The 22071-nt window shown below is 35.9% G+C and overlaps 1 long non-coding RNA gene across 3 annotated transcripts in view; it reads right to left on the bottom strand.

Annotated features, from left to right (window-relative positions):
* Positions 1-22071, bottom strand: part of LOC110259290 — a 448093-nt gene that overhangs the window by 333065 nt on the left and 92957 nt on the right. The window lies entirely within an intron of this gene.

Genomic DNA, 22071 nt, shown 5'->3' with positions numbered 1-22071 from the left:
ACTTTTAATTTACCATGCCTCCATCTCCAGACCTCCCCACATTCTGTTCTCCCAAACTACCCTTAAACTCTACCTCTGACTACCCCTCCTTTTTTCTTCAGGAATGTAGTCCTTTCAGAACCCATCTCCTCCAGAAAAATTCCTCTGATTCATTCGGCTAGCCTAGATACATTTGCTTTTGCTTCTATAGCACTCTGGATATACCACTTTCACACCTCTAATCATAATCTAGTAGAATAACTTGTTTTGTTGTTTTTATGAAATTTGAGTCCTTTAAATGTATTACCTGTGTTTTGTATCTCTATCTCAGAACTAAACTGAATGTTTTCGTAAGTTTTTCATATTTATCAATTTGCTTAAAATAGAATTGAGCTGAGCCTTAATGTGTTAAAGAACAGTAGCAGTTAAAAAATAAAAACCAGGGAGTTCCCGTCATGGCTCAGGGCTTAACGAACCTGACTAGCATCCATGAGGACTCGGGTTCAATCCCTGGCCTCGATCAGTGGGTTAAGGATACAGCACTGCTGTGGCATACGCCAGAAGCTGCAGCTCTAATTGGACCCCTGGCCTCAGAACCTCCATATGCCAAGGGTCCAAGGGTACAGCCCTAAAAAATAAATAAATAAAATTTAAAAAAATAATAAAAAATAAAAACCAAGTCAGCTTCAGCTTTTAGCACATACTTGTAGAAGCTACCTTCCTAAGGAATTAAATAATAAGGAAAGGAAAGATGAGATTTAAGTTTGATTAGGTAAAATGAAAGCAGAGTGTGGCATCCTTGGGGTTTTATATGACACATATTAGAGGGACGTCATCTTTGTAAATGCTAAGCAAAAGCAGAAGAATCAACTGGGATGGGAAAACGAGTTATAAGACTTCTAGTAGAAAGAGATCCTGAGTTAGATCAAGCAGAGCAGATCCATGGAGCAAAATACACTTTTAAAATTAGTAGACACTATTGTTACACCTGAAATGAAAACTGACACATTGGGAAACCCAAATTCTTTCCCGGAAAATACTTTCATAGCTTCTACTGTTAATAGTTGTATTAAAATATAGTAGTAAATTAAATCAATTCCAAATCATAAAATAATAGTATACCTATAGAAAATCAAAGTTTAAAAACTAAGTTTAAGAATGTTTTCTAACTGATGAGAAGGAAAGAGTGGTATCAAGTCAAAAGTAAAGAATTGGGAAGAGGAGCCAGTTTAGAAAAATGTAATAGATTATTCTGTGTGAGAAGCTTTGAGGCAAAGTATATGTTGAGGTCTATGGATTAAAATGTCAGAGAGGTAGGTTAAGAAAGAAGGGCTGAAAGTGGAAGTGACTCTGGTCTATGTGGCTCTTATACCTCAATATTCTAGGAAAGTGGTATCTTTACCTGCATTTGTGACCCAAAGTGACCCTTACACATTATGGTCTGTTTTTAAAAAATGTTTTTTGAGATATTTTTGTATAAATGATATAAATTGAGTTGCTACAGCTTCTCTATTCTTATTAGTACCAATTTTTTAACAGATATGACAAAATCTAGATAATCAGTAAAAACATTCTTTAATAGTATCTTTTGGACATGGCACTCATTTACACTTTATAATTTTTCCTGGATATTTGCTATTTAAATTGTTTTCTATTTTCAAAGTGGCAGCTTATCGATTTTTTGGTTTAGCAGATTGACTTACTGGAAATATAATTTTTGCATAACTTTTGGGTAGCTATATTTCTGCCTCATTAAAAGTTTTTAGACTTCCTTAAAGCAAAACTTGACAATTTGTTTTTATTTTTCAGGAAGATTTTTATTAATTTAGGTGAGTTTGACAAGGTAACACATATAACAATCTTTGGGGAATTTCCCATCCAGATTACAGAAAGAAAAGTATAAAATGATTATTTTGACATTTTTCTGCCTGAATAAATTGCAATTATAACTTAAGAATTATTCAAATGTTTTATTTATTGATCTAAATGGCTACTTGTGTAGTTAGAGTACATAATTAATTCTGTAAAGAATAAAGGCAAATAAACTCTTCTTTATTTGATAACCTGACTACAAATGTTTAAAAGTCAAAGTTTGACTTAAATAATAACCACAGTTCAAGAAAGATAAATTCCATTTAGTTTCTTCTACCTCTAATCATACAAACTATTATTAATTATCAGAATGAATCAAATAAAGTCATTTTAAAAACTGAAACATGGTCCAGATTTTTAGTCTAATATCATAAGCAATAGAAAGCCAAGATTTTGTTTCATTTGAAGTTATTTCTAAATTGAAAGACATGGGTTTACCACATGCCAGGAAACTTTCTACTTTTTGAAGCTCACATTCTTCAACTGAATGACAAAATGCTTTACCCAAAAAAGGAATGTTTGTGTTGATACAACATGAGCAAATTAGCTCTTGATTAATGTAGTTTACTGAAAAGCCATTATTCCTTTATAATTTTTTAGAATTGAGTTTTTTCTTCTTAGAAAAAGTCACTTCTAAGTAATAGAGATTATGGCAAGTTGTGGTAAATTTTAAAAAAACTGAAAAATTTTAAATTGTTGCTTACCTACAACAATTTCAAAAAAATAAAATCCAGTAATGATCATTTTTACTCATATTTCTTAAGATTACATCAAAAAAGTGAGGGTTTTTTAAATTTTTCTCATTCAGGATTCTTTGAAATGTGGTATTACTTTTTGAAAAATCTTGGTAATGAAAGGCCTATAATTTCAATGCATCTGGTGCCAGTTTCCTTATTTATGTTACTATGTTTATTTATGTTACTATGCTTATTTCCTTATTTACTGTCACTAATGCTTTTTATTTCCCTATACAGACCTAAAACATTGTCTACTATTCTTTTATTTCAGGGTAAAAGTTCCCTTCAGTATTTCTTGTAGGGCATGTTTGCTAGAAATAACTGCTCTCAAATTCTGTTTATGTGAAAATGTTGAAATTTATCTTTCATTGTTACTGTATATAGAATTCTTAGTTGATAATCTTTTGCTCTCAGCACTTTGAATGTCGCCCCATTACCTCTTAGCCCTCATAGTTTTGATTAAAAGACATCAGTTAACCTTACTGAGGATCTTTTATATTTGAGGAATTGTTTTTATCTTATTATTTAAGATTCTTTTTGTCTTTGTTTTTCAATAATTTGACATTTGAGTTACAGATAGGAGCCCTCAGTTTATCCTATTTGGAGTTTGTTGGGCTTATTGAGTGTTTATATTAAAGTTTTTCAACAGATTTGGGAAGTTTTCAGCAATAATTTCCTCAAATAGTTTTATGTTCCTTTCTTTCTCCTTCTGTCCTTCTGGGACTTCCATTATGCACATGTTGGTATGCTTGTGGTGTCTCACAGATCTCAATAGGTCATGTTCAGTATTTTTTATTCATTTTTTTCTTTCTGTTACACAGACTGGATAATCTCAATTGATCTATTTACTTCAACTTTACTAATTCTTCCAACAGATCAAATTTTTTGGTGAGCCCCTGTAATTAACTTTTCATTTCAGTTACTGTACTTTTTAATTGCATAATTTCTTTTTAGTTCTTTCTATAATTTCTAGGCCTTTATTGTTATTGTCTATTTGGTGGGACATTATTCTAAGATTTCCTTTACATCCAGAGAAATGGTTTCCTTTTGTTCTTTAAATGTATTTATTTATATAATTGTTTTGCTTTTTAGGGCCAACCTGTGGCACACGGAACTTCCCAGGCTAGCGGTCAAATCAGAGGTACAGCTGATGGCCCATGCCACAGCCACAGCAATGCAGAATCCGAGCTGCATCTGCAACCTTCACCACAGCTCACAGCAATGCTGACTACTTAACCTATATAAAATGTATATGGAAACATAAAATTTCCATGAAATTTATATGGAAACATAAAACATAAAATTTATAAGGAAACAAAACATTCCAAAGCAACCCTGAGGAACAAAAAAAAAAAAAAAAAACAAGCAGGAAGCATATCTCTCCCAGATTTCAGGCAATGTTACAAAGCCACAGTAATCCAGAAAGTGTGGTACTAGTACTGAAACAAACATACAGACCAATGGAACAGAAAAGAGAACCCAGAAATAAAACCAGACACTTAAGGTCAATTAATCTTCAACAAAGGAGGCAAGAATATAAAATGGGAAAAAGTCTTTTCAGCAGGTGGTGCTGGGAAAACTGGACAGCCCCATGTAAATCAATGAAACTGGAACAAACCCTCATACCATACATAAAAATAAACTCAAATGGCTCAAAGACTTAAACATAAGAAAAAACACCATCAAACCCCTAGAAGAGAAAATAGGTAAAACATTCTCATCAACATTTATTTGTAGCCTTGTTGATGATAGCCATTCTAACAAGTTTGAGGGGATATCTTATTGTAGTTTTGATTTGCATTTCTCTAATAATGAGTGATGTTGAGCATCTTTCATGTGCTTTATGGACATTTTTGATTGGGTTTTTTATTATTTGTTATTGAGCATGTGAGCTATTGATGTATTTTGGATATTAATCTCTTGTCAGTCCTATCATCTGCAAATATTTTCTTCCATTATCTAAGCTGCTCTTTCATTTTGTTGATGATTTCCTTTGCTGACAAAAGCTTTTAAGTTTAATTAGGTTTTATTTATTTATTTTTGCTTTTATTTCTTTTGCCTTAGGAGACAGATCCAAAAAAAATCACTGCTATAATTTATGTCAAAGAGTGTCCTGCCTATTTTCATCTAGGAATTTTATGGTCTCAGGGCTTATAATCCATTTTTAGTTTTTTTTTTTAAATAGTGTGAGGAAATGTTCTAATTTCATTGTTCTACATGTAGCTGTCCAATTTTCCCATCACCACTTGCTGAAAAGGTTGTCTTTACTGTATATTTTTGCTTCCTTTGTCACACATTAATTGATCTAGACACATGGATTTATTTCAGGGCTCGATTCTATTTCATTGATCTGTGTGTCTGCTTTTGTGCCAGGTCTGATGAATGAAACTTTGTAGTGTAGTCTTAATCTGAGAGGGTGATACTTTCAACATTGTTCTTCAAAGTGAGTATAGAGGGAGCATCATATCTCAACATAGTAAAGGCCATTTAGGGCAAGCCCACAGCCAATACAATACTCAATAAAAAGCTAAAAGACTTTCCTCTAAATTCAGGAACAAGACAGTAATACCCACTCTTGCCAATTCTATTTAACATAGTATTAAAAGTCCTAGTCACAGCAACTAAACAAGAAAAAAAAAGTGGCATCTAAATTGTATGGGAAGAAATAAAACTTTCACTATTTTAAATAACATGATACTTTAAATAGAAAAACCTAAAGTCTCTACTCCAAATACATTAGAATTTAGCCAGTCAGCAGAATAAAAGATTAATATACAGAAATCTATTGCTTTTCTATTTACTAATAATAAACTATCAGAAAGTAAAAAAAAAAAAAACTATCCCATTTAAAATTTTATCAAAAAGAATAAAATACTTTGGAATAAACTTAACCAAGGTGGTGAAAGACCTCTACTATGAAAACTACATAACAATGATGAAACAGACTTAAAATGATAAAAAGAAATGGAAAGTTATCCTGTGCTCTTATATTGGAAGAATTCATATCGTTAAAATGGCCATACTACCCAAAGCAATCCACATATTTACCCAATCCCTATCAAAATACCCATGACATTTTTCACAGAGCTAGAAAAAATATTCCTAAAATGCACATGGAACCACAAAAAGACCTCAAACTGCCAAAGAAATCTTGAGAAAAAAGGCCAAATTTTCCTTTTAAATTGTTTAGTCTTCCTCTTATTTGTCTCAACAGGTATTACTATCTCAGGCAGTTGTACTATCAAACAATACCCAATAATTGTTTTTAACAAAAGCACTTGGAGATTAGACTTTTATCAGTGAGTGAGCTCTGAGGTCAAAGACAAGTACTGTGAATAAGGCTTTTCTAGGGAGCTGCAAGACAAATCAAATAATGACAATTCTCTGAAGATTAGGCTATTCAGGGGCTTCAAATCCATTCCACCCCTCCAGGGGCTCTTAGACTGCTCTTTTTCACAGCTACCGTAACTGCAAGGCTGCCTATTTTCAATGCTACCACAGAGCTAGGAATTGAGGAATGGCAATGTGGCAACTTAAATTGCTTTAAAACTTGACCTTCTCAGAGAAATTCAGCAATTTTTCTTGAATAAACCCTCCTCAGATTGCTGCCAGCCCTAGATTGATTTCCAAAATTCTGAAAAAAATGATTTTGAATTTTTTAGCTATTATTCTCATTTTCTTTTGGAAAAGTGGATTTTCAAAGTTCTGATTCTACCATTCCTAAGTGCACCTTCTGTACATCTTTTGTTTTTAACAACCACTTTTTTGAAATCATAAACCGTGATTGTATTATTTGTTGTTCTTCTAGGATTTAGCTTCTCTCTCACAAATATTTGATTAGTAAAGTTGTATTTGTTTAAATAATTCTCTTCACTTGGTGTTTTATCCATGTCAATATTGTCAAGATTCAGAATCTAGCCAAATAATCAGCCATGCTGAAGAAAGCTTAAGCCAGTATAAATAAATACATTTTATAAGAGACTCAGTATAAAATGACATAGATCAAGCCATCCATATTATATAGTTTTTTGCTAGCAACAGGTAATGAGCTAGACTTTGTAACTCAAGTTAGATAGTGGAGAAAAATCCTATGATTATAGTGAATTTGATACAATGCAATACTTGAAGAATGTTATTAAACTCAGGTTCAGCTGCTTGCCACTCAAAAGCCAATATTTTGAGAGGCAAGTGTCAATAGAAAGGAAAGGTGCTTTAATCAGAAAAGCCAGCAATGTGGGCAGAAGGTAGGCTCAGTCCTAAGACCAATGCCAAAAATTCTGCTCAGCCATGACAGTTTCTAAAGAGGAAAAAATAAAAGCCATGACAGTGAATTATCGAGGCAAGAAGTTGGGTTCTGCATCATTCTCCATCGTATGCAGTCTGGCTGACTCTTTCTTTAGATGTTTTCATGCCTGCATGATCTGACTACAAGATTGCTAATCGTGCTGTTGGGGGTAGAAAGCTAGTGATTTTTTTAACTGATTAATTATTTATTCTTCTTTTTATCTAGGAAAATAATCCGCAGGTCAGGCAAGTCAGGGCACGCATTCAGGAGAGCATAAGTCTGGAGTTAGGTGAAATTGCTTGGGGCTCTCATCCTATTATGTAGGTTCTTTGAAGGTTTGGGGGGAACAGGAATGGGCAAATAAGGAGCAAAAACGCTGCTTTCAAAAATAATAACCATCAAGCTTTGGATGTGAATAAAGGAAATGATCAATTTCTTAAGCTAAGAAAGTGAAGAGACAAGCTAGGAGATAATAGCTAGATTAGAAGCAAAATACAATAGCATCTGGACAAAGCCAGTTGGAGGAATTGAGGAAAATAAAGATGTTGGAGTATTGATATTCAGAGACAGTCCCCTGTGACTGCTGAAAGACAGGTGTCATTCACCTTCATACATTTTAGCAGGCATGTTTAATTCAGATTACATTTCATTAAAATATTTGGTACTTTTTCTATGATTATTGATTTTGATTTAACAGTGCCATTTTATTCTTCCAAAAGGGTTATAAATTATGTGGAGCTATATTTATCCTAATGTCCTCTATGCTAAACTAAATAAAATGAGGGAAAAAAAACTCAATCTAGTTAATATGTTTTATAAATAAATTTAAAATTATTTTATTTAGAGGTAATATAGAACAATAAAAAAAAATCATAGTAGCTTAGTTTCAAACTCTCACCCAGTGGCTAAAGCATCTCAACAACAGGACTAACTACTATTCACCCAGCCTGCATTTGGATACCTAGAGTGATGGGAAATTCAGTCTTGCACATGGCCTATTTCACAGTGGGTTAAAACAGATTCTTGAAAGTATCTTTTTAATGTTTCCTCTCAATATGTTTCACTCTAACGTTTGGTAAGATTTTGCACTGTACATCAGGATTTCTCCATTTCAGCAGCATTAAGATTTGGGGTTGGAAAACTATTTACTATAAGGACTATCCTGTGCATTGTAGAGTTTTTAGCAGCATGCCTGGCCTCTACCCTGTAGACACTAGTAACACATCCTCCTCCATGCTCATGACAATCAAAAATAGATTTATATATTGCTTTAACTGTCCTCTGAGGGGCAATATCATTCTAGTTGAAAAGTAATGTCACAGAGTAATTCAAAAGAACCAAGACTGTACTAATAATGATATGGTCTCAAAATCTCACTCTGCAAAGCCGTGTGACCTTGCACAAGTTATCTTCCCTTTCTGAGACTTAATTCCCTTACTTTTAAAGTGGAGCTAACAATATCTACCTCACAGAGATGATGTGGGATACAGTGAAAGCAGATGCAAAGCACACAACATGCTTCCTAGTACTCAACAAATCATCAATAAATGCTAATTCCTTTTACAGCCTCAAAAAAGTTCTTCCTGGTTGATTGATTCTGGTATAAAGCTATATATTAAACCATACAAACAAAAGAACAAAAAAACCTGACCAGCACATAAAAATACAGACATTACAAATAGGAATAACCATTTCTGAGTTCTGAAGAGCCATGAAGTGTGGACGTATACTCTTCCTAAAAATACTCCAAAGAGAAAATGGATTTCAGCCCACAGATGCACACTGTACATTTATGACCTTAAGGGCATTGCCAACTGTGTTGGCACTATTATACTTTCCCTGCAATCCGTTCTCAATAAATGTTATGTTTGCAATTAAACAAAAGCAGAGAGAGCACTTTAAGCAAGAAGAGGAGGAATGCATTTCCATGAATAAAAGAAGCCCTCAAAGTTTTCAGAAAAGGACATTGCTAAAAACACTACCAGAATTAATTATATTCAAATAACATAGAACACTTCAATGCAATTTAGTTTGAATTGTGTACATTGCTACAGTTTAAGAAAGGACTTGCCACATTCAGTGGTAAAGTTAGACAAAAGGCCAATTTTATAAACTCTTTTCTTTAGTATCAGTCTTACTAGTTAACATACCACACACCCAATTAAATTTGAGTATCATGTAAACAAAATAACACATAAACTGGTGTAAAAGGAGAGTCAAATTGGAGTCAGTACTATTAAGAGAGCTCTCTAAAATGGAATAGGGAGGCCACTGAAGAAGTGTGACTTTGTTCACGTCTCAGCCCAGATGGAATCTGACCTTCGATCCACTTGTCCTAATTCAAGCATCCAGAACATCTTCACAATGTTCCAGAAACTCAAGAAATTTATAAGACACTTTCTCTAAAGTAACTTGTGAATGTCTACCCCCGAGGGACAAATACATCTTTTCTTGAATCCAAATCAGTCATGATCTTTGAACAGCCTTGTGGTTTTTGCCTCACTCTCTCTTCCCCAGAACAATCTTTTGATTTTATCTGAATTTGTGTCTACCAAATTATAATTCTTAATACTTCAAATAAATCTCTTTGTTCTTTGCACCATCTTTTTTTTCTTAATGGCCACAACCATGGCATATCGAAGTTCCCAGACTAGGGGTCAAATAAGAGCTGCAGCTGTCAGCCTCCACCATAGCCATAGCCACACTGGATCAGAGCTGCATCTGCGAGCTACACCACAGCTTGTGGCAATGCTGGATCCTCAACCCACTGAATGCAGCCAGTAATCAAACTCACATTGTCATGAACACTCTATCGGGTTCTTAACTCATTGAGCCACAGAGGGAACTCCTGTGGCCTTAATATTGATTTTTGTTCCACACAGAGCATCTTGTTTACAGTTTTTGTGGTTTTTTTGTTTATTTTTCTAATGCTGACAAAACTATTCAATAGGTATTAAGTTTAATCCAGATTCTTAATATCTTTGCCATGGTGTACATGTTCCTAGCACTTTCTCTCATTTCAGCTCCCTGCTTCAAAAAGCACAGAATGATGTGTTGCTCTCCGAGGACAGAAGATCAGGTCAATGCATAGCGTCCTTCAAAACAATGCACCTTCAACCTGCCTTCACTGCTTTGACTACCTCTTCTCCTCTAAAACACACAAACATACTTCTTCCCCTGACAGTCTGTGTTCCAGCCATATCATAGCTTTTGTATATGTTCCTTCTGTCTATAAGAAGCTTCTTTTTTGTATCATTCCATCTTCTGCTTACAGTATACCTATTTATGTATGTATTTCAAACATAAATGAAGCCCCCTTCTATAGGCTTTCATTCCTCCAGTAAGAACTGGGAGTTTCTCTATGAAACTGTCCTCTCACCTAGCTGTACATTTATTACTATTGCAGTACTTGTCCCATTATTGGGTTGCAATTCAATACGTATTGCTCCACAATAACAAGAAACTGGGTAGTGCTCTGTTAGTAGTGCGTTTCTTCACACACTCCTCCTTCTTATAATTGCACAGAAGGAAAGCTAACATTCATCTTGGCATGGGGAAAGAGGAGGTTGGGAAGAGATACTATAGGCAACCTCATCTTGGGAAGCATTGCAGGGAGTAAACAGTTGGTTCCCTGGGTCCAACTTCCAGTGATTTGTAAATAGCACAGGCTCCTATCCTAAGCTATCCAGGAGCTTCCTGAATCACTGACAATATCCAGAAAACTGTAACACTATAATTGCCTCCATCCTTATTTCATCTGAATAGACAAGTATCATGGCTGACTTCAAATTGCAACTATTATAGAAAAATATAGGCTGCATCCTTCAATATGAGGAAGGCTCATTCTGTGCAGATTTGCATTCAGTAACTTTCCAATAATGGTACCTTATTTTTTCAGAAGAGTTGATGTTTGAGGAAACCTACTTATCAAGTTAGAGCAGGGTATTCTGAATTATTTTTCTGCCAGCTATTTGCTTTATTGGATAATTAATCCTATAAATGCCAATGACTATTGTTTATTCATCTCTGTAACCTCAGAGATCAACATAGCGCTGGACTCAGAAGTAATGCATAAAAGAATACAGGGATTTGTCAAGTGATTAAATGAAATACGGTGCATCACTTGTTTTATCAAAAATGGAAACTAATATGGTTTTAGCATGAATATACAAATTTATCTAACTTGTCAAAACATGTCATTGATGCCATCGCTCATTTTCAACAGCCTTTATTTGTTCGATAAAAAGATATTTTTAACAATCATTATGCTAGTTGAAAATTTTCTTGTATACATTTTGAGAATGCTATTGCTATATACTAAAAACACCATACTTGACAGTGTATATTCATGATTAAGGGGCTGTAGGCATGAATTAAACGTACCTCCAGTGAGTTTTTCATATCTTAACAACAATTAAGGTGCAAATTTGAGTTAACTTGTATACACATAAAGCGAATTTTTTGTCCTCAAGTGTTTTTAAATAGTAATCTTATCTAAAAATCTTTAAACCGGGCGTTCCCATCATGGCGCAGCAGCAACAAATCCAACTAAGAACCATGAGGTTGTAGGTTCGATCCCTGGCCTTGCTCAGTGGGTTAAGGATCCAGCATTGCAGTGAGCTATGGTGCAGGTCGCTCAGATTTGACATTGCTGTGGCTGTGGCATAGGCCAGCAGCTACAGCTCCAATTGGACCCCTAGACTGGGAACCTCCATATGCCACAGGTGTGGCCCTAAAAGGACAAAAGTCAAAAAAAAAAATCTTTAAACACTACCACCATATCGCCTATTCAGGGATAGTGGCATGCATGTATATTAAAACACGTAAATAATACTAAAGAAACTCATTTACTTGACCTCAGTCCACAAAAGTCATTTTAATGTGACTGTATTTCAGGATATTTTTGTAATAGATCCTGTTTTAAGGATTTAACATTTCTTTCATTGACTGTTATATATTTCAATGAAATAATTCATGCAGCTAAATGTGATTTAATTTACATATATCCTTAGGAGTTCTCATATTGATAAATTTACTTTTTAAAATAAAAATTCTCTCAAGACCACTGTAACTGCTTTAAGAAATATGCTAAGCAACAAACCTGCCCCTTCACATTCAACCTTACCCAAAACACCTATATATTATTTCTTATCAGTAGATGCTTTGGGTTCAATATTTCTTTGACTCCTTTGGCCTTTTCTTTAGTCATTTTATTCTTTCTTCTTTTCTTTATTCGCTAAGCCTGTTTTCTATAAGCTGCTGGAGAACACCAGAAAATGCCTGCAAATTTTTTTTTTTTTACAATGGTGCTATTTGGCTGCACTGAATTTCTCTCTGGAACAATGCTATATATTACAATGACATAAATTGTAGCAAGAATGGAGCTTTTTCTTCTCATTATGATGAAGATAATGAGAATGATAAATGGCTTCAAATAAAATCTATTCAAAACACATTGCTAAGTTTCCTATCTCTTCCTCGGAGCCTCTCCCTATTCACCATGCTATTATCTTTGGGAAATTTAAGAAAAAAATTGCTAACAGTTTGAAGAAACTGTCACATACACTTTATATGTGATACTACAACTTCTCCAACTGGGGAGACATTTCCCTGTCAAGTCATCACTCAGTCAGTACTTAGTCTGTTTGCCATGGCGTTTAGAGGGATGTTGAACACTAAAGATGATGTATAAGTGTAGTGGAAAGAATACCAAATGAGCAGTCAGCTGATCTGAGTTCTAGTGTCAGACCAGTATCAGTTTTATATTGCTGCTATAATAGATTAACACAAATTTAATGGCTTAAGATGACATGAATTTATTACCTTACATTTCTGTAGATTACAAGCCGGATCCAAGGCTCAATTTTCTTTTGGAGGCTCTAGAGGAGAATCCATTTCCTTGACTTCTCCAGCTTCTAGAGGCTGCTTCCAATTTCTTGTCTTGGAGCCCCCATTCCTCCATTCTCAAAACTAGAAATTTTTTACCTCTCCAACCATTCTGTCCCAATGGCATTCCATTGATGCTGATCTCAGCCAGGAAAGGTTTTGAAATTAGACAGAGCTCATATAGATCATCCAAGATAAGAACCTCATTTCAGGGTCTTCAACTTTTATTATATTTTCAAAGTTCATTATTTTTCACTCAAGGCAACATATTCACAAGAATTAGACATGGACATCTTTTGGTGATATTGGGGGGGCATTATTTTATCTACCACAAGCCTCATTATTAGTAAATCATTAATCACTTTAACTCTTGGTTTCTTCTTCAGCAAACTGAAGATAATTAATCACTCTTCTGACCAAAGTGGTTTTTGTTCATTTTATTCTTTCTCCCTTTTATTTAAGAATTATAAGGATTAAATATAATAGCTATGAACTTCTTTGCATATTAGAAATCAAGTTATCATTAGTCCTCCATTTGTGTAGCAATTTGCTAAGTTATTCATTAATTAATGTATTTAGTAAATAACTTTGGAGTGCTTATTATGTGCCTAACATTATTCTATATTTTACATATATGGTAGTAAATAGAGTGCCTACTGTCATGGAGTTTCAATAAAATGTTAGACAAGTCATGTAACTGAAAAAATGTTACTGGACACAAGTTCATGTGCCTGATGCACAGTGAGATCAAACAAACCAAAACGTCAGCGTTTGGATCAGGGAAAGACTTATTGTAGGGCCAAGCAAAGAGAATGAATGGTTCATGTTGAAAAGACTTGAACTCCCAGAAGGGTTTCAGCAAAGCATTTTTTAAATGCCAGGTGAAGGAGGCAGGGATCACAGGGTATGTGATCAGCTCATGCACAATTCTCTGGTTCATGGTGAGGTAACAGGATGGTTAACATTATCAACCCTCAGATGCCTGTTGACCTGGGGGCTCATGATTCTCAAGTAGTTAATTTCTTCCAGGTACTGGTAGTTTTAGCATCTAAAAAACACCTCAGAAAGTTTGCATCAGATACTATCATCTAGGTACTTCAGAAAGGAGCTAAAGCAGAGGATATAAGGCAGGTGACTGTCACCCAAAGGCCCCATAGGGTTCTGCAAAAAGAGTGGGTGGCTCTTCACACCAGCTAGGATGAACGAGGACTACATTTCTAAGGAGGTATGCTGAAAACTCAATGACAAGATGAGAAATAAATTCAGATCCACCTTGCAAGATAGCGGAGAGAGAAAGGATCTGAAATGAGTTCAGGTTTGATATGTTTCAGAAACAGAAGGAAGGCCTAACTGAGCATAGTGACCAAAAGGCAAGAAGGTCAGATTGTGGCGGTAGGTAAGTAATGGATAAGGTTAGTAATTAAGCAGTGAGAAATGGCAAGGATTAGAATATAAATTCATGGTGAAGACCACTGAAATTTCTTTTTCTGTTTTATTGATCTTAAGCAAAAATTGCTGCTAAGATTATTTGCCTGGAGAGGAATTTATTAAATACATTTTTAATGAATCTGGATAATAAAGTAATATAATATTAAATGATCCTATATGGAATTCCAAGGAAATTAAGCACTCATTAAAAGGAATATTTTAATACTATCAGTCAGTATAATAACTAGTAAGACTCCTAGGAAATATTTGGTCTTTGTCAGCTGTGGTCGGAAAAATGAGAAAAATATTGTCTTCATCTAAATATACCACCATTACTCTTAAATATGACATTGAGCTCAGTATTATATTCTAGTTGGGTAATCTCCCAGTAATATAAAAAGATTATTTCACTATCTTCTGGCATCAGTTTTTACTGAAGAAAATAAAATTTTATCTGCTAGTAGGTAATTGACTTTTCCAGTTTTACCACTTATTTTCTTCTTGCCTTCAGTTCCTGAAGTTTCACTATGAAGTACCCAAATTACATTTTTCTTATCCTCCTAAAAATTCAGTGATTTCCAAATTGAGGATGTCTATCATTTTAAAAAACCTTTGAATTATTGTCTCAAATGTTACCTTTCCCACAGTCTATCCTCCTGGAACTTACGTTGGGTGTATGTTCATCTTTTTTTATTCTGTTTTCCATGTATCTTCATCTTACTTAAGTATTATTTTCACAGTGTAAGAGCTAGAAACTCCTTCAGTTGTGCTTTGGTTTGTTTGGGGATTGACAGATTTTTTTAAAGCTAAGCAATCTTTATATACTTGTTTGATAAGTATATTGATATTAGGCTGGTTGGTTTGGTCTTGCAGTATTTTGTTTCGAGTATTTGTGGATATGTTTAAGAGTGAATTTATTTTTGATAGTATTATTCTTACTCAATTTTAAGATCAAGATTATATCAGCGTAATCTTGCACTGTCATTTTCCTATTCTTTATGTTCTAAAACAGCTTGTATTAGATAAATACTAACTCTCTAAGAACTTCTGTGTGTGAAGGTTTTTGTGGAGAAGGTGTTATAATTCCATTTCCATTGTTCTTTTATTTCTTCTTGTGTCAATTATTCCATTGTGTCTATCTCTTAAATGTTTTACTAATAATTTTATCCATGAATAATCTGTTAAAATACAGTTATTCTCCTCTTTGTGATTCTATACCATTTAAGAAGAGAGTTATTATCTTATCTCCTCTTCCCACTTTTCTTTTTTTCCCCCTCAGTCTTACCTGATATTTATCAATCTTGTTAGACTTTTTTTAAAATTATGCTTTGGTTTTGTTAATTTTATCTATCTGTAGTCCCTAGTGCCTTGGCTTTTACTGTTTTTTTTCCTGATTCTATTCTAATCCAGCTTCTTTTGTTGAAGTTATTGCTATTTCCTCATAAACATAGTCACAGCTTTAACTTTTTTTTTAATACTGCTTTGCATTCATCTCACAAATTTCCACATGCAGCACTTTTAATGTCATTCAGTTTTAACTAATTCATCATTTTAGCTTCATGATTTCCTCTTTAATGAAGAGATAATTTTATAGTTTAACTTTGAAAGCATATGGAATTTTTAAGCTATTTTTTCATTACTGATTTCTAATGTTAATGTATCTTTATTTTGTTAACCGAGAAGATAGTCTGTACAATACCTTTGCTTTTGAAGGTATGAGTCTCTGGGATCTAGTTGTGATGGATACTATGGAGCTCTGTCCAGATGGTTTCTTCAGGGCTGATTCACCTACCACCCTAGCTTCTGGGAATAACAGCTTCTCAGGGCTCCCAGTGTATCCTTCACTGGATATCACTCTCAGATTTAGGGAAATGCCTCTGGCAAGGTTATGCTCCTTCTCTGGTGCAGCTTGCAGTCAGGGAAGAAGTCCCCTTATATCACTTTATAAAAATTGCAATTCCCTTCCTGCCTCAGAGCTCCCATTAGAGTTCATTAAGGCTCACATGCAACCTCACTGTGGGTCAGTTTCCTCGATGCCTACTCTTTCCATTCTTATTTTTATACAGAGCACATCTCTGTAAATATTGTGCATAGAACTCTCCACCTCAAATTCTCTTTCCAAGGGTCGTGATCTAAGACATCAGTACAAATTTAATCTGTGACTGTGTGTGCGTGTGTTAAACAGAATGAGTATTCTGCTTGTTGGTATAAAATTCTATAGGCACATTTTATATGGAGCTGATTACATTTCATTTTTATCATCTTGAGCTAACATTTTTTGAGTGGAGTTGTTAAAATCTTTCAACTACACTTGGGTATTTTATCTATGTTATCTAGACTGTAACTTTGTATATTTTGAAGCTATTGTTAAATGTGTATGTATTCAAGAACTTTGGATATTTTAAAAATTAAAGTACTGTTGACTTACAATATTGTGCCACTTTCTGCTGTACAGCAAAGTGACCCAGTCATATATATATAGATATACATTATATATGTATACACATAAACATATACCTTCCTTTCCTTATATTATCTTCTATCCCAGAAGATTGGATATAGTTCCCTATGCTATACAGTAGGACTTTATTGCTTATTCATTCTAATGTAATAGTTTGTATCTACTAACCCCAAACTCCCAGTCCATCCCACTCCTTCCCCTCTCCCTCTTGGCAACCCCAAGTCTGTTCTCTATGTCGGTGAGTCTGTTTCTGTTTTGTAAGTAAGTTCATGTGTGCCATGTTTTATATTCAACATATAAGTGATATAATGTATTTATTTTTCTCTTTCCGACTTACTTAGTATAAGAATCTGGGGAGGGAGGCAAGATGGTGGAAGAGTAGGGGACGCACTCGCCCTCTCCCACAAACACGCACGCACACACACACAAAAAAAAAAACACATCTACATGTTAAACAGCTCACACAGAACAGCAACCAAATGCTGGCAGAAGAACTTAAACTTCCAATAGCAAGAATCTCATGACATAACTGAGTAAAACAAGAGGAAAAAAGAGAGTGAGAGAAGGGCAATCGGGACCAGATGGGTGCTCCCGAGAGGGAACTGTGAAGGAGAAAAGGGAACCCATACCATGGAAAGTCACCTAATCAACAGAAAGTCCAACCAAGTCAGAGGGATCTCCAGACACCAAGAAGAGAACAGCAGTAGGTCTGAGATCTGAAAAACAGAGAGCTGAACAGATCATCTGAACTACTAGCACAGTCACCAAAAACCAAGATGCTCGGGTGGGGGCTAGGCACAGAGACCTCAGCTCCAGAGGTTAGTCCCTGGGAGCAGGCTGGGGTTGACAGTGTGGAGACAGCCTAAGGGATTAGCAAGTGGTGCATCGTGGGTGGAGGTAGCAATAGGCTAAGGGCTGGGGAGTGGAAAGCCACAACAGAGGGAACCTGGGAGAAGAGCTGGACCCACAGGAGAGACAAGGCACCAGTGCTAGGGAGGGGATAAGAGGAGTGGCAGGATGTCATAGATTACTTCTTGTGCCCCAACAAGAGTGCTTGCCTGCCAGCTAGCAGAGAGTAGTGCTTCCCAGTGCATGCCCCCTCCCCTACCCCATGTGCACCTGACCTGAGGCTGCCTGCCATCCTGGAGGGCCAGCCTCACCACTCGTGAGAAGCCAACCACCTCCGGGGGCTTTCCCCAGCCTGGCCTTCCCACCCTCTGGAGAGACTACAATCCTGCGGAGCAGCTGCCCAGTACCACTCACCCCCTGGAAGAGCTCCAGGGCCGAGAAGCACCAGGGAAAGCCCTACCTGGGCATGGGAAGTCTGCCTCCATTGTGGTGTGGTCCTGCCAGTTCTGCCTGACCTGGGGAAGAGCTCCTATGCCTCCCAGCAACCTGGCTAGAACCTCCTGCCCTTGGGAGGCACTGTACTCCCGTGGACCAGCTGCCCAGCACCACCTGCTCCCTGGAAGAGCTTTGTGACCCAGAAACACTGGGGCAAGGCCTGCACGGCCAAAGGAAGTCTGCCTCCATCACGGTACAGACCTGCCAGTCCTGCCTGCCCTTGGGAAGTCCTTTTTTGCTTCAGAGTGACCCTGCTAGACCCACCCATCCTCAGGAAAACACCGGGCTGCCTCAAAGAAGACCAGCCAATACTGCCAGACCTCGGGAAACACTCCACAACAGTGCCAGGGCAAACCCTGCCCAGCCACAGGGAGTGCACCTCCACCATGAGAAAGAAAGTAACAAGCAAGATGAAGAAGTTCAGAAACTATTCCCAGTTAAATCAACAGGAAAACTCACCTAAAGCAGTCAGCAATGAAACAGAGCTCTGAGGTCTGACAGACTTGGGGTTCAAAAGGGAGATAGTGAAAATACTGAAGGAATTAAGAGAAGATATGAACAGTAATACAGATGCCCTCAGAAACAAACTACAAAATATAAGGAGGAGCCAAGAAAAACTAAAAAATTCATTTGCAGAGATACAAACTGAGCTAAGGGCAGTAAAACCTAGAATGAATAATGCAGAAGAACGAATTGGTGATGTGGAAGATAGAATAATGGAAATCACCCAAACAGGACAGCAGACAGAAAACCAAATGAAAAAACACGAACGCAATATAGGAGAACTATGGGATAATATAAAGCAGGCCAAGCTACACATAATAGGAATTCCAGAAGGAGAAGAAAAAGACAAGCAGATTGAAAATATATTTGAAGAAATTATTGCTGGAAACTTCCCAAATCTAAAGGATAGTGATTTCAAGACACAGGAAGCACAGAGGGCCCCAAACAAGGTGAACCCAAATAGACCCACACCAAGACACATGATAATAAAAATGGCAAAAGTTAAAGAGAGGATTATAAATGTGGCAAGAGAAAAGCAAAGTGTCAATTATAAGGGAACCCCCATAAGGCTAGCAGCTGATTTCTCTACAGAAACTCTACAGGCCAAGAGGGAATGGCAAGAGATATTTAAAGCACTGGAAGCAAAAAAATATGCAACATAGAATATTCTAACCAGCAAGAATATCACTTAAAATATAAGGGGAAGGAGTTCCCATCTTAGCTCAGTGGTTAACGAATCCGACTAGGAACCATGAGGTTGCGGGTTCAATCCCTGGCCTTGCTCAGAGGGTTAAGGATCCGACATTGCCCTGAGCTGTGGTGTAGTTTGCAGACTCAGCTTGGATCCCACATTGCTTGGCTCTGGTATAGGCCAGTGGCTACAGCTCTGATTAGACCCCTAACCTGAGAACCTACATATGTCACAGGAGCAGCCCTAGAAATGACAAAAAGACAAAAATAAATAAATAATAAAATAAAATAGAAGGGGAAATAAGAAATTTTTCCAGCAAACACAAGATAAAAGAATACAGCAATACAAAACCCACTCTAAAAGAAATATTGAAAGGGCTTCTCTATATCAAAAAAAAAAAAAGAAGAAGAAGAACTAGGATAGAAGAAACCAAAATCAGAGAACAGTCACTCAAATAAGCCAGCATACAGATCTAAACATGCAGATGTTGAAAACAATATAAAATTAAAAAGAAAAAAAAAAGACATAGAAATCATAAAATGTGGGCAAGGGAACTAAGGAAATAAATGGATTCTTTTTAAATTTTCTTTCTTTTTTTAATTTTAGTATGGTACATAAGTGTTTGAACCTTCAGGACTATCAGACTAAAACACACAATTATAGAAGGGGTTAACATACTTAAACAGGACAACCAAAATAAAAACTAAACATTACATTCACAAAAAAATGAAAGAAAAACACTCCAGCAGAAAATAATTGGAAACATCCAAACAAAGGAAGAATGGAGAATCATAGAATTAACTGGAACACGAGGTTTAAAATGGCAATAAATAAATATCTATCAATTATCACTTAAATGTCAATGGACCAAATGCTCCAATCAAAAGACACAGAGTGGCTGATTGGATAAAAAAGCAAAAACCTTCAATATGCTGCCTACAAGAAACTCACCTTAGGACAAAGGACACATATAGATTGAAAGTAAGGCGGTACGAAAAAATATTGCATGACAATGGACATGACAGGAAAGCAGGAGTTGCAATACTCATATCAGACAAAATAGACTTTAAAACAAAGGCCATAAAGAAAGACAATCAAGGACACTACTTAATGATTAAGGGATCCATTAAAAAGAGGATATTACTATCGACAACATATATGCCCCAAATATAGGAGCACCCAGACACATACAACAAATATTAACAGACAAAAAGGGAGAAACTGATGGGAATACAATCATAGTAGGAGACATTAACACCCCACTCACATCAATGGACAGATCCTCTAGATAGAAAATCAACAAAGCAACAGAGATCCTAAAGGAAACAATAGAAAAGTTTGACTTAATTGACATCTTCAGGAAACTAACATACAAAAAAAGCAGTATACAAATACATCTCAAGTGCACATGGAACATTCTCCAGAACTGATCACATATTGGGGCACAAAGCTAACCTCAACAAATCTAGGAGCATATAAATTATTTCAAGGATCTTCTCTGACCACAATGGTATGAAACTAAAAATCAACCACAGGAAAAGCAATGAGGAAAAACCTACTAGTGGAGACTAAACAACATGCTACTAAAAAACCAATGAGTCAATGAGGAAATCAAGAAGGAAATTAAAGAATACCTCAAGACAAATGATAATGAAGGCACAACCTCTCAAAATCTATGGGACGCCACAAAAGCAGTGGTCAGAGGCAAGTTCATAGTAATACAGGCCTTCCTCAAAAAAGAAGATAGATCTCAAATTGACAACCTACCACCTAAACAAATTAGAAAATGAGGAACAAAAAAGAACTAAGTCAGCAGAAGGAAGGAAATTATAAAGATCAAAGAGGAAATCAATAAATTAGAGATTCAAACAACAGTAGAGAAAGTTAATAAAACTCAGAGCTGGTTCTTTGAAAAGGTAAATAAAATTGACAAACCCTTGGTTAGACTCACTAAGAAGAGGACAGAAAGAACCCAAATAAACAAAATTAGAAATGAAAAAGGAGAAATCACAACAGATACTGCAGAAATACAAAAAACCATAAGAGAATACTATGAACAACTATATGCCAACAAAATTGACAATCGGGAAAAAATGGACAACTTTCTAGAATCTTACAGCCTGCCAAAACTGAATCAAGTAGAAACAGACCAACTGAACAGACCGATCACTAGAAATGAAATTGAAGAGGTCATAAAAACACTCCCTACAAATAAAAGTCCAGGACCAGATGACTTCACAGGCGAATTCTACCAAACATACAAAGAGAATCTGGTGCCCATCCTTCTTAAACTTTTTCAAAAGGTTGAGGAAGGAGGAACACTCCTAAAGACATTCTATGAGGCCACCATCACCCTAATTCCAAAACCAGACAGAGATACCATCCAAAGATAAAACTATTGGCCAACATCTTTGATGAATATAGACGCAAAAATTCTCAACAAAATTCTAGCCAACCGAATCCAACAACATATCAAAAAGATCATCCACCATGACCAAGTGGGGTTCATCCCAGCTTCACAAGGATAGGTCAACGTATGAAAATCAATCAATGTCAAATATCACATTAACAAAAGAAAAGTCAAAAACCATATGATCATCTCAATAGATGCAGAAAAAGCGTTTGACAAAGTCCAACATCCATTCATGATAAAAACTCTCACCAAAGTGGGTATAGACGGAACATTCCTGAACATAATCAAAGCTATTTATGGCAAACCCACAGCAAATATAATACTCAAGGGAGAAAAATTGAAAGCCTTCCCACTCAAATCTGGAACAAGACAGGGATGCCCACTCTCACCACTGCTCTTCAACATAGTTTGGGAAGTCCTAGCCACAGCAATTAGACAAACAAAAGAAATAAAAGGCATCCAAATAGGAAG

The sequence above is a fragment of the Sus scrofa genome, chromosome 2, assembly GCF_000003025.6.
Source record: "Sus scrofa isolate TJ Tabasco breed Duroc chromosome 2, Sscrofa11.1, whole genome shotgun sequence".
In the NCBI taxonomy this organism is placed as follows: domain Eukaryota; kingdom Metazoa; phylum Chordata; class Mammalia; order Artiodactyla; family Suidae; genus Sus; species Sus scrofa.
The sequence above is the reverse complement of the archived record's forward strand: the minus strand, read 5'-3'. Positions and strand labels throughout refer to the sequence as shown.